Raw genomic sequence first — 12070 nt, 5'->3', positions numbered from 1 at the left:
ATTTGGGATCTTTTTCTTACCACTATGTTCATGTATGCCAGGTTTATGTAATTTAGCAGCATCTAGCTGATACACTCTGTTTCAATTTTTATAAGTCAATGAGGGAACACTCAAGGGACTAACTAGTTGATACTATTGCCATTATTACAATAACTATTGGATATTTACTAGTTGATCGGCCATTCTATCCAATCTTCTTATTCTTGGATCGGAGAGGATTTGTTTATAAATCAAAAAAAAGGAAGCATTCAGATCCCAAAATATATTAGGTAGGCTTGAGAATAAAATCTGGAAATGAATAGAAAGTACTGAAGAATTTCTTTCTTGGTCGTGTTTTAGGTAGAACACCTTCCCTATCAAAAAGGGCAAAAATATGTGTTTTTGACAGAAGTTGTGATTATCCAAAGAAACTATAGCACAAAATTAAACAGTGATTCACTGAATTGGTGTGTGGAGATCATAGCTCATATAAAATTTGAAAAATAGAAAGGGATGGAGGTCTCCATGCTATTTAATTGTGCCTTGTTAAGCATAGTCTAATAATCTCCTTTTATTTTTAATGCAGCACTTACCAATACAGTTATGTATAATACTAATGTTGAGACTAATGATGAGCTTACAATAATTTTAAAAATAATAAATAGTTCAAATGTAAACACTCCATTCTTCTTTAAAATGGAGGATTCGGTGGCCAAAATACACATCTACAAACATTTTCCTTTTATGGGAGAATATAAGTATAAAATTCTGTTTAATGTTCATGAAATAGGAGTATTTACCCCAGATGATTTGGGGAGTGTATAATTTATATAAAAAAATTGAAGAAAGAGGGTACAGTTTAGACATAATCCTAATATTTACATTCTTTGGATGATGTTTTTCTGACAAAAAATACATAATGTCTCTATTTTTTGAAGATGAAGCAATTATGTGTGAAAGTAAAGATGCTTGAACATGCTACAAATCACTCACTGTGTTCATATAGCTTATGTGATTTAAGAATTCTAGCACATATTTATCTAAGAAGTTCATAAAATGTTAATGTTTTAAAATAAATATATTTTAAATAAGTAAATTACAATATTTTTAACAAGTAATTACAAACATTGAGATGATGCAGTGAATTTGTGATGTAAACACTTATTTACTATTCTTTAATAAGATAATCTGAAAAATCAATACAATAAAATAAAAATTAATAAAATACTTCTTTAGAAGATACTTAAAAAATACACTTTCAACATTATACTGATGGCCTGGCCTAGGTAGGAAACTGTACCACGTATTTTCTTTTCCGTAAGTTGGGATAGTTTAACCCTTACCAAGTTTCCATGATGATCAAGAGCAGACATAGGAGATACAGCTGCTCAGGACTATGGCCAGGTACAATTTATCACATTAGAACAAAACCTTCTGTGTGAAGCTAACTGGCCTCCTGTAGAGATTGAAATCAGAACTTGACCTCACTAACTCTGCACACGAATCAACAAAATTAACTGGTTCAGATCTGCCAGAATAACTGACAATTTTTTAAAAATACGGTATTTAGAAAAAAAAATCTATACATAGCACAGCTAACATTTTGCCTGATTTTGATGTACCTACTGCATCATCTGACAAACACCAAAACTTAGTCCACCAAGACCAAAGTGGTAGCAGTCTCCCCAATGTCACCTGCCTACAACAGAGGTAGGACAGAATCTTGGTCTTAATATTTTTCCCACGATTGCTTACATTTTCTAGTGACTAAATGGGCCATAAATTAACGTACTGATATTCATTTCTATTTTCTGTGTGTCTAACAGAGCTATTAAAGAGTACCATAAAAGACTTTCTTTCAGTATTTAGTAACAAGTGTGTGCTGTAATTGATTGCTTATGAGTGATGTCTGTTTTCTGCCATGTATCCTGGCTTGTTTTGACGAGGCAGCAATCTCATTCACCTTGTTCCAGGACACAGCTTTGTCTTCTGGAGTGTGAATTGTCACAAAAGAATAATGAATCCGTAATTCCATGTAGATATGAATTAGTTCCCAGACACATAAAATGAATCAACATAGTGAACCCCCTGGAGACTATGTGCTTTGAGATTGAAGATTTGCAAATGATTGCTCTGATAGAAGTATAGTTTAAAAAGATTTTATTTTCAATTGGTCTTTTCAACAGTTTACAAATTATAGGGCAGTTGTCAAGCTGTCTCACAGATGCGCTGAAGAATCCAAAACTTTCCCAGTTGTGGAATCCAAAATTCTTTGCACGTAAAAGATTTTAAATTGGCTGATATTTTACAATGAGGAATTACATGCATGTCTTTAGGATTTATCTAATATAAAATGATTAGGATCTGAGGACAAAACAATGGACTGATAATCTTTGAAAGATACGTCAGATGACTTCTTCCATTAAATAGTCATATAGGGTCAGGTCGATATTTTACTTTATTTCTCTTTTTCTTAAATGTCTTCTGAACCATGTTAGGTATTATAATAACATGTTAGAAGTAAAACTTAACATTCCAGTATTGTTTCCAGCTATTGGAGGAAACAATGTAGATTCCCAGCAGAAGACAACACAGATTACTGTCACAAATGTGCTTAAAACTCATTAGTGGGTCACTACGCCAGATAAATAATCATTCAAGGTTCAATGTGACTTGGCACATAACTGTCTCTGCTCTGTCCTATATAGATTTATGCTTTAAAATGCTTGAGAAATTGTATTTCCCCGCACACTTCCTACTGTTTTATACACCTGCGTCTCCTCATCGCAGTGTTCCTTCTGCCTGAAAAGCTCTTCCCACAGATATTGGACAAATACTTCCTTATATCCTTAACAATTATCTCTGTCTTCATCAGTTCAGAGAAAACATTTGAAATTGTCTCAGTGTTTCTCCTCTGTGTTGGAGTAAGTTTCTCTACATGTCTTAGTTTGTTTGGGTTGCTATAACAGAATAGACTGAGTGGCTTATAAACCACAGAAATCTATTTCTCATAGTTCTCGATGCTTGGAAATCCAAAATCAGGTGCTGGCAGATTTGATGTCTGGTGAGAGTCCATGTCCTGGGTCATAGGTGGCTGTCTTCTAGCTGTGTCTTCACATGGCAGAAGGGCTAAGGGAGCTCTCTGGATCTCTTTTATAAGGGCACTAATCCCAATCATGAGGACTCCACCATCATGACCTAATCACCTCCCAAAGGCCCCACCTCTAAATACCAGTACATTGGGGATTTGCTTTCAACATGAAAATTTGGAAGGGACACAAATATTCAGTCTATGGCACTATATAATACTAACTTAACATATTAAATTGAAATTTACATGTAGATACTCACTTTCCTTCCTAGATTATTAATGATAGTTTATCCATCTTGGCTCCTCTCTCTTCTAGCAAAGCAGTTGGCACATGGTTGAGAGTCAATAAATATTGGTTAAATAAATTTTGAAAATTGGATCAATTTAAGGAAAAATAAAAGTCACTCTAGACAGGCTTATGTAGTGAATGCTTTATAAACAAAATGGAAATATATGCCTATGAAATATGCTATGCCTTGATCATTCTTTGGGCGTGTTTTTTCCCTATTTCAACTTCAGGAAGGAATGATTGACTGGAAGTGAGATGGAGGCTGACTGAACTGTGCAAATAAAATTGGTGGTATTAGGGTGATTTATTGGATTTAGAAGTAGTGATGTTATCCAAGGAGACCCTTTCTTTTATGGTCAAACTTGTTTTAGAAGTCATATGACTATTATCTGTTAATGATTATAAACTCAATGCTTCTCAATTAATCAAGGATATAGCATGATGGAAGAGATGCATGCTCTCTAAATTTTGATTTAGACCAGCTGGAAGGATCTTTTGCACAAAAATATGTCAGGATGAAAAATATATTTATAATTAGCTTATGAAAATAGTTGTTGAGAATTCTATTATTTAATCAAATAACTGGAGAACTCAGGTCAAACATAAGCTTTAATTATCTTAAGGGCTGTGATTTGGAAAAGATTTTAAACTTATAACTACAAAAGAAAGAAAAATGGGTTAAAGATAAAGGGAGACGGTTTTAGGAGAGTATTCTGATGTTCAGAATTTCTTTACGCTGAAGAAAATTCCCCACTGAAGTGGCAAAGTCACAGTCATTGGAGATATTCAAGGTTCCTGGACAACTGCTGTCACAGATTCCATAGAGAGGACTCAAGCGTCTGCTAATGGTTGAAGTATCTGACATTTAAAGAAAATATCATTGAACTCTGATGTTATAGGGTTTTTTCACGCTTTTCTCACCCATTTTGTGATCCAAAGGAATAGCGTAAGGATGACAGGTTGTTTGTTGAAGCGTAATAATCCTGTGGTCCTTTCAAAGAGTTCTAATAGAAAATGTCTCCTTGAATGTTAGTATCTTTTTTTATAAGCACATCTAGTTCAACACCTAATAGTCTACACATTATGGAAAATATGAGAGTTGTCATGACAACTGGATGGAAAATTTAGTCAATGTAACCCATTCTACAACAGGCAGTATTCTCTTCCTTCCTGTTTGTTTAAAAAATAATTCCATGCAAAATCCGTAGTCTGTGCTGAAATAGCCTGCAGTATGTCTGAAAATATGTACTGCAGAGTTAAATAAGACCTCAAAGAAAATTTATATTCTCCTGCCAGATTCTGTCAGTATTGTCCTGCTTGGATCTCTTCCTCCCTCAAGGCAAGTCTGTGCCCTGGACATTAAATGTAGTATGCACACCCCCAGGCTTAAATTGAGCTCAGGAGGAATTATTCCTTGACTTACTTAGAGTTTGGTGAGCATAAAAAATAGGTTAATCCTATAGAAAAGGTTCAGAAGAAAATTTGAAATATCAAATTGAAGCAATAATTTAATTTACAATGTATGTAAAGGGTAGACTGAGGCACCAGGCAGTGGGATAAAAGCTTGGAGTATTAGACCACAGCAAGAAGGGTCACAGAGAATATGTGGTTATGAAAGTATTTAATGAAATAAATAATTTGGGGGTCAGCTTAAAATAATATCATTCTACTTGTTCCATAGGAAAATAATGTATCAGATAGAATCCTATCACATTCATAACATATCATCTCACGTAAATATAGGTGATCATATTAATGAGGTCAACATTATTTTGTACATTTTCTGACATTATTAAATATTTCCAATAATATAAACAAACAGAAACCTAGATAATGACCAAATTCAATTTCTCCCATACAGCATTCCTTTTACTTCTTCCTCCAGTGAGTGAAATATAAAAACTCAGTGAACCAGGAATGTAAATGTGCTCACATATATGTCAGTCTTTCCTCAGAGGAAAAGTTAGAATTTTAGTTATGCAATTATATGACTCTTCTCATAAAAATTCATATTTAACTATTTATGAAAATCTGAGAAGTATAGGACTTCCCATATTCCATAATATTTTAAATTGCAATGGATTTCTTGAGTTTAATATGAAAACAATGCCTCAGAAAGTTCTTGCCCGTAAAAAAGAAAGCAGGAAAGAGAAAATAAACTGGGTTAAAGATTGTCGCTCGTCTTACCTGTTTATCTCAATCAATTATATACTGTGTTGGGTTTGTTTAGATACTCTGGTCAAGTTCACTTTTTACTCTAAAAATAGCCTCTCAATCCTAAATTTTATAATAGTATAAAACATAATGAGGCACTCTGGGGTCAAGTTAGCTGGCAGAAAGTTAGAGCCCAGGCCAGTAGTTCTCAACTTGTATGAAACCACTGGGGACACTGCCAGAGGCAGATCTGTGTGCAAAAGTTTTGTTAAGCTGAATACGTACACAACTATGGCAGTGTCGGTCAAATGATACATTTAGATGAGTGGTTTTGAGATGCAGTATAATGCGTGATCCATCCTGCTACATGCAAACCCTTCATGACATAATATGATGATTTGTGCATTGTGTTTGTGTGTGTGTATGCATGTTGTATGTTGGTTGCTCTCTGAATCCAGTAAGCTGAAAAGAAAAGTCCCTTTCATATTAAGGGAAAGGAAGTATGAATTTTGTTAGTACAATAGCTATTTTGCCACACCAGTCTGTGTTCAAGTCTCTTCCTCCAATGTACTGGTGACTGCCACTTGAGAACTTTTCAGAGAGCTATGACATTAGTTCCAGACTTATATGACTGCCCCATTCCAGTGAACACCAAGGAATTTCTCAAAAATTCAACAAATTTATTAGTATGTATTACATGTCAAGCATGTATTAGGCTAAGTATTTCAAGGTGAATAGCATGTAAATCATGACGTCCAAGAACTTACAGTCTAGTCCTGGGGATGGCAAACCTGCTGCGAATGTCCAGGTCCTACGTAGTTTAGGTTTTGTGGGTCACATATGGACTTTATTGCATCTTCTTCTTTGTTTTATGGTTTGTTTGTTTTGTTGTTTGTGTTTTTTAAAAACTTTAAAAAAGTAAAATACATTCTTAGCTAGGGGTCCATACCAAAACACGTGTGAGGAGGAGCTGGCTCCGGTTTTCTAGTTTGCTGGCCCCGGGTCTACTTAACCCCGCCGGAGGAAGGCAAGACTGGGCAAAATGCACAGGAATTTGGAGACAAACAATGATTGACTAAATGCTCCTCATTGCTTAAAAAACAAAGAGATTTTTTTTGTTTATATTTGAAAACTTTTTAGAATAGTTCAATATATAGGTCAAAGGTTTATATCATTAATAAAACATTATGCTACTCAAAATAATAATATTTTAATTTCTTTATTATTCTAATACTATAGTGTTTCGTGAAATTATCTGACATTTTTATATTTCAAGGAAGAAAATATATAACTTTTACTCTCATTTTGTTTCAGTATTAATGAAACTCAAAATCTGAATAATACATTATCATTATGTTGGTTTGAAAAGCATGATAGATTTTTTTTTTTTTTTTTTTTGGGTGAGGAAGATCAGCCCTGAGCTAACATCCCTGCCAATCCTCCTCTTTTTGCTGAGGAAGACTGGCTCTGGGCTAACATCCGTGCCCATCTTCCTCCACTTTCTATGGGATGCCGCCACAGCATGGCCTGACAAGCAGTGAGTCAGTGTGCGCCCAGGATCCGAACAGGGGCTGCCGGCAGCAGAGCTCGCGCACTTAACTATAGTGCTGAATCCATTTAACTTTATCTTTTATGATCCTTAATGGGCATTAAACTGGTGTGAAAAAATATAAGATAAGCTTTGGGTTCTGTTTCTTGCACTTGCGTTTTACAAAGCACTCTCACACCCTATCAGGTTATCTCATTTTGATTAAACTTTCGATCATTGTATTCTATTATAGAACAGTCACTTTTCTTTGGACAAATATGCATTTTCTGACTCTCCTAGACAGTTCATGATTACTTCTAATAATAATATTTTAGCAATGTCTGGTTTATACATGACTGTACTGAAATTACCATGTATGGACATGAAGGAATTATGAGGAAAAAAAAACAAAAACAGACATTGAAAAAAAAATTAAAGTGGACACAGAGAGCTCCAGTCTTAATCTAGCTGAGAAATGCATTCAGTAGCATGTTTTTATTTCCTGAAATATAATTTATTGATGCAATAATATATTTTTTCAAAGACTATAATACCTGAAATTAGTACACTAATATAGTTATTCCTCAGGATGGCATGTTTCGTGGTTCTTTTCAGGACAAAGATAGGCTTTTACAGTAACTTCTTTTTTAAAATTCCACGGACCGGTGTATGTTCTCTCACTCGTTGTGTATCTGTACTAGGTCAACTGAGCTAAGGTAGTACTAAGTTTTCCAATTCCTTATTTCTAGACACCATGGGCAACAAGGGACATTTTGTGTGGGATTTGGAGGACGAAAGCGAGGCAGCAGCCAGGTGCTCTTTAGGCTCAGAAAGGTAGTGCGGAGCCAGGTGCCCTCGTAGCTCACGCACGTTGCTGCAGGTTTGCTGTCTCACCTTGTTGGCCCGGGACACCAGCCGGGCCCAGAGCTTCTTCAGCTCCCACCAGATCTTCTCCATTTTCTGCAACTGCTGGGCATCCGTTTCTCTAGCATGTCACCTTTGTCATCAAAACTGGAGACTGGGAGAGACCAGTGCAGAGGTCGACTGGTCTTCAAGGGTTCCAGTTTGCCTTTACTCTCCTCCATTTCACATCCATCTTTCCTTTCTGATAGATTGCCCTGCTCTTCACGCCCAGCACCAAAAGCAAAGGCAACAGGTGTACACAAACTATAACCAGTACTGCAATAGTATCCATTCAAATCTTTTGTGTAAACTCCACACTCTCTATCATTTCTAGTGGTTCTATTTCTATGAATGAATCCAGCATGATAGGTGCACTATCTTGAATATTAACTGCTGTTGTTCTCAGCAATTATTATTCAGCACATTTAAATTGCCACATAATATTGTGAAACATATTTTGCTTTAAAATGTTTTTGTTTAGCTTTACATCTTATGCTAAAGAGCAAACTAATGAATAGTTCATTAGTCAGTAGGTGAATTTTTCACAGCATAAACATTTGTTTTAATAAAACGCAATGGATTTTGCATTTCAAAATGTAAAATGTGTAATGGAAAGCCTAAGATGTTACTTTTAGCATTTTATTATATTAAGTGTGCAGTAAGAGTCAGAAAAGTACATTTCAAAAAACATTGTAAATATAGTAGATTCTAGGAAGATGTAGCTTGAACACGCACCCCTGACAGCAAAAAATCTAAGCATGCGTGTTTGGCTTAGGTAATATACCTAAGGCCTCTTTTATTCCAGTAAATTCCAGCGGATGGCCCTCATTCTCTACAGTGCAATGAGAGAACTGGAAGACCACCAACAAAAAGGCTCACCTCTCCTCTAAATCATGAAGAGAGATCTGTATACTTCATGACAAATTAAGGAGATCCATCTGTACTATCTACTCGAATGATCTGTGGAGGCAATCCTCAATCCTGCTGTGATGAGGATCCAAAGGAACTCAGGCAGTGATAGACTGGATTATTCCGTCTACGAGAAGAGAAGTGGATAGCTTCTTACATTCAAAGAGGGTTGGTAACAAGGGGCTTTTTCTATGCATCTCAGCTCAGAGGAAACCATTTCCTAGCCATCCCCACACATACACCTGCCCCTATTTGCTTATTTACCATTGTCTTAGTGACTCTAATGGACTGATCTAGAATTATGGGAACAAAAAAAAAAGTGATAGCTTCCTCAAAACAAAAAGTATGACATAACGAGATCATGTTGAACAATATTGAAATAGTACTCAATAGAGACAAATGAGAATAATAATTAAAAATAATGACAATCTTCAAGGAGTTACTGAAGGATAAAAAAATACTTTCTAGAACTAAAACCTGATTTCCAAATTAAAAAAATAATTCATAATATTTAATAAGTTGCTAGGACTAAGAAATATGATCAAGTTGAATATTTCACAAAACAGAGCAGAGATGCAAAGGGGAATAAGCATGAGAGAAGCAGCATGAAGAAAAATAACATGAAAATAATAGTCTTAGACAAAAAAAAAATGAGATACTGAAGAAAAGAAACACATAATCCAGTAACGGAAAGGAGATAAGTTAAAGACATTAAGACCAAAGACTGGGAATCCAAACTGCCTGGCTCTCCTGTTTGCCAGTTGTGTAAACTTGGGCTTATGCCTCAGTTACTTAAACTCTAAAACTGGGAGAATAATGTCAACAGTCCCTATCTTATGGGTTGTTACTCTTTAATCATGAGGATTAAGTGTGTAATTATTTGTGAAATATGTAGAACAGTACTGGGCACTGAATGTGTGCGATAGAAGAATAGATGATTCTTTGTAGTATTAAGCGAGAATTAAAAGCTAATGAGGGGCCGGCTCCGTGGCTTAGCGGTTAAGTGTGCGCGCTCTGATGCTGGTGGCCCGGGTTCGGATCCCGGGCGCGCCCCAAGGCACCACTTCTCCGTCCAACCCCAGGCTGAGTCCCACGTACAGCAACTAGAAGGATGTGAACCTATGACATACAACTATCTACTGGGGCTTTGGGGGGAAAAAATGAATAAATAAAATCTTTAAAAGCTAATGAGATATTATTAATGTATATCATTAAACTTGAAAACTTATGTGAAACTGACAATTGCCTAGAAAATAAAAAGGAAATTACCAAAACTGACTTGAGAAGTAATAGAAAGCTTGAACAGTCCTACTTAAAAAAAATTACAGTAAGGTACTCCTTACCTTGATATCATAGTAATCAATTATTAATTAGGAAATTCACAAAAACTGAATGATAGACATAACAGGAAAATGACAGTGTTTATGACTCACTGAGTGACTTAAAGAGGAAGAAAGAGACATCATATTGCCAAAATTTAACAGAAAACTAGGAAAACACATCAGGAGATAAGTAATCTGACTGACAGTTTATTCAGATAGCAATGGGATGACTAAGAATCTCACAGGATAATGCAAAATACTTGTGTGCACTGGTTACTAGTTATAGGAATAATATGGCCAATAAAATGCATACATCATGGACTTTGGCCTCATGTACCAGTTAGAACATAATAGTCACTATTAATAGAAAAAAACTGGAGACCTAAGTTATTTATGCTTGCGCAGGGTAAGATAAAATAAGCATACTCCACCCTGTCTTTCCCACTGAAGGTAACTATAAAATCTGGGCAGAATGCATGGATCAGCTGTTTGAAGACTCTGAACAATAAATAACAGCAGGCAGTTTGGAGAAAAAGACCAGAATTCTAAATGCCACAGAACCAGCAGTAACTTTACCATTTTTTTCCTCACTGGTATTCCCTAGCTAGAATGCAAAACAATCTGAAATCCTGAAGTGGGCATGAGCCTGGACAGAGAATGCTCTAAGAGAAGTCTGCTACTGGTTGAATAGTAGGCTAGCAAGACAGTGCAGGAATACTTCCACTCCCATTTATTTTCTCTCTCTCTCATCTCTCATGCCCTAGCTGCGAAGCAATATTTTGGCAATGTTGGCAGAAGCTTCAGTGCAATGAAACTCTACAGGAGCCAAAACCCTTAGGGAGAGAAACTTTCTCTGACAAGTGGTGTTCTGATACCATGAGGATGGAGTGAATCCCTTGACTTTTGTTTTTTCTCTCTCTGTATCCCACTTGGTCTTGAATGCAGTCAACACTGCAGAAGTATGCAACAGAGTCGGGTAATTAAGCTTCAGCCTTCTGGTTGGAGGAACAAAGGGAAGCTGTAGATAACTGGAAACCACAGAGAGCGCGGTATTTGGAATACAATCCCATACATTTTTTAATGAAATCTTAGAGGTCACCCCCAAGCTATGCATGAATGAATCTGATCCTAACTAGCAAGCTAAACACTTTGGGAACTAAACTAGCAGATACTACCACTGAGGTCTCAAAGTCAGTGGGTAACACTAGGGACAGATCCAAATGGCACTGAAAAGCCTTTGAAAACTGAACTGACATTGGACCTACAGTCTGCAGAAGTTGGGTTGTAATTTGCAGCCAGAAGCTAACCAGGTCAATTGCATGAGTAAAGAAAAAATATTAACATTTTCCATATGATTTAAACAAGATCTGAGATCTCATACCATAATATCACAAATGTCCAGTATACTATCCAAAATTATTTAGCATGTAAAGAACCAGGAAACACTAAACTGGCATAGGGCAAGACAATCAAGAGAGAAAAATGCCAAAATGAAAGATGTTGGAATTAATTTGCAAAGATTTTAAAGCTACTCTTATAGAAATATTTCAATAAGCAATTGTGAACACTCTTGAAAAAAATTTAAAATAGATTTAGCAAAGAAATAGAATACATAAAGAAAAAAGAAATACAAACAACAGGTGACAATAGAAATTTTTTATTTATTTATTTTATGCGTTTGTTTGTTTGTTTATTTATTTATTTGGTGAGTAAGACTAGCCCAGAGCTAATATCTGTTACCAATCTTCCTCTTTTTGCCTGAGGAAGATTGTCACTGAGTTAAAATCTGTGCCAATCTTCCTCTATTTTGTATTTGAGACACTGCCACAGCATGGTTTCATGAGCAGTGTGTAAGTCTGCACCCAGGATCCAAACCTGTGAACCCTGGGCTACCG

Source organism: Ceratotherium simum, chromosome 13 (assembly GCF_057802395.1).
Source record: "Ceratotherium simum simum isolate JZ-2026a chromosome 13, ASM5780239v1, whole genome shotgun sequence".
In the NCBI taxonomy this organism is placed as follows: Eukaryota; Metazoa; Chordata; class Mammalia; order Perissodactyla; family Rhinocerotidae; genus Ceratotherium; species Ceratotherium simum.
This window is presented reverse-complemented; position numbering follows the sequence as displayed.